Here is a 5,599-nt window from a genome sequence, read left to right as displayed (position 1 = left end):
GTGAAATAGATCCAGACACATGAATAACAATTGCGAGTATGTTTTCACTGGAATCGGGATTTAAAGGGGCCACTCGGGAATTTATGGCACCCTATTATTTCTACCCCAAAAATGGTAAATACTGAGGAATTTAGTATGGTTGAGATGTATGTTTACAGCATGTTTTTAATGAGCAGTGTAGCAAGTAAACTACTCATGGTACCGATAATAACATTTAAAATCCAATCGATTCTCTGCCAAACCTCAAATCTGGGACTTTTTGCATCTTGGACAGGCACTATCCAGGACACAAAACTGAAAAACAAGACAGTCCTGGAAAATCCAGGATGGTTGGCAACCCTACTGTTTTCACTCATCATCTGCAAGTTGTCTGTTAATGTCACGTAGAGAGCTGAATGTTGGATGCTTTTGTTTTGGCTTCTTGAGCCAAGAAGACTAAACATGGGATGAATACAAAACAGTCTGCCTAGTTATTATTTTGGTTTTCTTTATGATGACAATAACTTACATTACACATGGCTGGATGACTACAGGGTAAGTTAAAGCAAAACTGATTGCATAATTTTTACATTGATTGCAGCTGTTTTTCTCCTAGGGCTTTGAGTTGCATGTGGTACAGACACAGCAGTGGTGTTTGTTTTTGTCCTGAATACAAATCTACAAAATCTCTGTATTGTACTCTGAGAAAGACGGAGGAAAAGAAGTAAATGTGATGTTTATACAGTTCCAAGGGAAAACAGGATCACTATGAAGGAAATTATACTATAAAGGCATTTCAAGCACTTCCCTGCTGCAGACATTTAGGCACGTTGTTCTTAAGAAGCAGCTGTTTAAAAGGAATACGCAATACATAGTTCCTGCATACAAATTATTATGAATGTTGGAAAAATGCAAACATTTCTTACAAAATATTTATCAAAGTATCCAGGAAGAATGATTGTCAGGAAAGCATCAATAATTGAATGGGGAGACTCATAACTGGCAGTTGTGGCAAAAATATAGAAAACACAACATATTTAAGCCACATTTTCAGCATTTTTGCAAAGTATAATTATATGCTTTGTAGTGTTAGCCATGTGCATTGATCATTTAGATATGATGCCCTTTACTGATGGTTCACCACTGAAAAACAAAACAGCAAAGTAAATGCAGCGTCTGTAAGTACCATAGAGAATGCTCATGACTAAGAGAAAAGCTGATAGCTACAGCAGGGAAATGAGTTCTAAATTGGTTAATATTTTGCAAGGATTATTATTTCATCATTACTTAATCAGACAAGCACCAATACTCAGCAATTCACTTTCACTGAAGATATGGAATATAAATTATCAGAAACCTAAACACCATCTAAAGTTTCATATTTTAGTGGTTTAATTGCTTCAGTCAAACAGTGTTGATCCACTTATGTTCTGTTTTCTGGTTGTAATGAGACATACTATGCATACAATAGTGCACAGATTAAAAAATATTTTCTGCAAAGATATGTGCTAGAATTTCAGGGCTTATGGTTACACATTTTGTTAACTGTTTTTTTTTCAGAGTGCTTGATTGACTAATTTATTTATTTGCTTAAGTGTGACATTTCATGATTTTTCTGGTGAGGTAAACCTGTGGTGGAGGGTGGCAACATTCTGGAAATTAGAAGATACACATGGAGTTAGTGATAAAATTATCAAGTTACAGCATTCTTGCTACTCACCATCCCTAGTATCAGGTTTGAGTCCTATAGACTCAGGTCTTTTTCTTTTCTTGCTGCTAACTTGTGGGATTCTCTACTGAGGCAACATCTTGAGTGTGATTTTTCTGTACTCTATTAGGACGTGCTTTAAGACACAAATGTATCACAAATCATTTGGGGACCCCTTCATTATTTTAAAATTTTAGACACTGGGTATCCTTATTTATAGCCTAGTTGGTTAGGTCAATTTTTGGTCACATCTTTTATTTTTATGTGCATTTATTACATTATTTTGTTCTGAGGTGGCTAGTTCATAGATATGTAAAGACAGATTAATCGATCAAAAATGGTCACGAGGCAGAAGCTTCAAACTGAAGAAGAGGAAAAAACACGAATGTGTGGCATGCAATGGGGCTATAAGAGAAATTATTGGTATATGCCTTAAAAATATAATTACTGGCATTATAACAAGTCAAAATAAAGGTTAGAACTAACTAGACAAAAATCATTATTAGTTAATAGGTTCATAGGTAGGTACTAGGCTATCTGCCCGAGGGCATTTATAAGCTTAGCCAGAGTGTGTCGGTTTTCGCCACCCCATTGATTAATTAACTGATCCTCTGTCAAGCAGAGCCAATGAAGTGATCCCAGGGGTGTATTTTCTGTTACCCATCCACTTGTCAAGGTTTCTCTTGAAGAGTGTTAGTGAGGGGCTCTGCCTAATGTAGTTTGGAATTTTGTTCCAAAGCATAGGGAGTCTCTGTGACAAGAATCTATCCCTCCAGCATGTTCTATTTATTGTTGTGGTGAGGTTTAGCTCACTAGAACATGTGGCTCGCAGTGACTTGGATTTCTTTAGGTGGAGCATGTCCATCAATTCTGAGTTGGACATAGCTTTGTAAGTCAGGCAGAGATAACCTCTGAGTAAGCAATATGCCACTGAGTACAGCTGAGGTTTTTTCAGTCGGGCTGCATAGGACATGTTTAAGGCCAGTAATCCTCTTGGTGAGGTACTTTTGTGGTCTTTCCAGATGTTGGAAGTGTCTTGTGAGGTACATCACAAATGGGGCATTGTAGTCTATGATTGGTCTGATGAGTGACGAGTAGAGGGGCACTATAACCTCTTTATTTCTAGATGCAAACCCTTTAGTAATTAGATGGGCCACATAGAAGGATTTCCTAACTACTTTGGCAATATGATTGTCAAAGGAGAGATTACTATCTACCTGGGTCCCCAGATCTCTTATTACCTCTTCTGTATTAAGGGGGATGCCACCTATGTGGTAATTCATGGGTGTTTTGTTTTTCCCAAACGGGATGACTATGCATTTTTTGGCATTTAGCTTGAGGTCATGACTTTGACACCAGGTGTCCGTCTCAGGAAAAGGCCCTTTTGGAGGATGTCCGTGTCAGCCAGAGAGTCAATTAGGGTTCCGAATTTGCAGTCATCGGCGAACTTGGTTAGCCATATTCCTCCTGTGTTTGCCTGTACTTCTGAGAAGTATATGCCAAACAGTAGGGGTCCCAGAACCGAGTCTTGTGGGACACCACTTGTGACTGGTTTAGAGTCGGACCTGGAACCCACTATTCTTACCGTGTGAGTTCTGTCTGTAAGCCAGTTGGCAACCCACCTTGTGACATAGGGGTTTATGTTCAGGCTGGTGAGTTTTTCTGTAATACCTGAGTGGGGAATGGTGTTGAAAGCCTTGGTGAGGTCAAGTTAGACTGTGTGAACTACCCTTCCCTTGTCTATGGCCTTGGTGACTGTCTCAAAGAAGTCAACCAGGTTTAGTAGGTATGATCTGCCCTTAACAAAGCCGAACTGGGTCGAGCCAAGTGTTTGGAGGTTCCCAATGTCTTTGTTAATGAGTTCCATGATGATGCGCTCCATAGCCTTGAAGACCACGTTAGTCAAGCTTATGGGGTGATAGTTACCAGGGTCAGTTATGGCCCCTCCTTTGTGGAGTGGAATAACCGTTGCTGTGCTCCATTCTATGGGCACATAGCCTGTGGAGAGGCTGAGGATGAACAGCATGTTTAGGTGGGGGCTTAGTTCATTCTGTAGTTCATGCAAGAAGCAGCCCGGCACACCATCTGGCCCCATTGATGCTGTGTTTTTGGCTTTTGAAAGGGCTATTTTCACCTGTGCATCTGTGATTTCCGGGACACTACACTTTTCCAGTATTGCTTTGGGCCCTTTTGGGGATGAGAAGGGGGGGTGAAGTTTGCACTGAATCTATCTGCCAGGATGTTGCACTAGTTCAGTGCATATCTGCGAGTTGCCACTTAGATTCTTAACATAGCTAAAGAACATAAGATTGATAGCCATCCATTAAATTATTTCAAATGTTAAATCAAAATGCTGTTTCATGGAGAAAATACTTATTGTCATATATCCCACACAGGACATGCATACACAAACTTGTAGAATTCACTGAATAGAGACAGCTAGGAAAACTGGATAACAGTCAGACTATGGGCCGTGCAGAATGCACTCCTATATGCTTAAGGCGTAGTTAATGGCAGAAATCAGAAATAAGAGCTAGAAAGGGGGAACAGAGTGATACTAAAATGCTTACCTGAGTATGTACCTAACTGCACAGATGAAGGATATTATTTGCAGGGGGTCTAGAATGATTCATGTTGAGGTGAAGGGGAATACAATCAAATCACCTATTTTCTGCCATGATGGCCTTTAGGTAGAATGGAGAAGAAACTTGATGAGGCCAGCAGATGTTCCCACATAGAAGCTACAGACTGGAGATCCTAAAGAGGTTCATGGAGAAAGGAAAAGCAAAATATTTGCATGAAGAAAGAAAGTAACCAGCCAGTCAAATCATCTCCCTAGAGCTGATGGATAAAAATCCAAATTCTCTGAATGGTCAGCTTTTCTGATGACATGTTTACCTGTGTGGATTATTCATTCCACTTGTCCACTGATCTGTGAGTACCTAAGATGAAAAGTGATGCACCTAAGTTCTTATTGGCTTGTACAATTACAGAATTTTTGAATCCTATTGTGGACCACTGTCTGATATCACTTCATCATGAATATCACATCCAACAAAGATAGATTTCAGCCCTGCAACAGCATTGTGACTTGTTTTACAAAACTGCGCAACTCCTAGACATTTAAAGGAATAGTTTGTACACAGAAGATAATGGTTACCTTTGAAATAAAAGAAATCCATTATTATTTTTATATAGTGACCTTTTACAATTTCATGCATTTTTTCTTTTGATTTTGATTTCTGAACATGTTACATACATCATTTATCTGCATTAGTTTTTCAGTTTGTTCAGACATCTTATGTTAATAAAGAACATTGTGTACTCCTTCTTTGCATTTGGTAATACTCAAATGTGACTCTTGTATTTTAATCATCATGGCCTCACACAACTATGAGGGAATACTCTAAGATCCAGCAGCTTAGACAGATAGAGCTCTGACTGTGGGCTGGCAGGGTTCATGCTGTTGTGAGTGGCTCATTCAAAAAAAACCCTTGTGGATTCTGTGGCTTGGAATGATAGCTGGGCTGGGTGTGTAGAATAGCTGAGGAGGTATGATTGTTATAGAACACAAGGTGGTCACATCTTCATAGGTCATGTCTCATTGTCCACTCAAACCACCTAAGTAGCATCAGCATGCCGAGGGAGTAGGACCTAAGAAAAAGCCTGATGCAAGAAGAGTATGATGCTGCAGACACCCATGCAATTCATTACACCCCCCATACTTATAGCTCATTGTTATCCACTTCCCCTTTTTATCCTGTTGGGTTGTCTCACCCATGGATAGTACAAAAGTAATGTGTTTTCTACCTCATCTGCCTTTACCCTCTCTCTCAGCATCCCCCCAAATCAGGGAGAAATTCCAAGGCTGAGGGTCAGGGTGATACTATGTGCACCTAGCAGCTGATGATC

Source organism: Protopterus annectens, chromosome 1.part1 (genome assembly GCF_019279795.1).
Source record: "Protopterus annectens isolate FY-2018-M chromosome 1.part1, PAN1.0, whole genome shotgun sequence".
NCBI classification, from domain to species: domain Eukaryota; kingdom Metazoa; phylum Chordata; order Ceratodontiformes; family Protopteridae; genus Protopterus; species Protopterus annectens.
Note: the sequence above shows the minus strand (reverse complement) of the source record.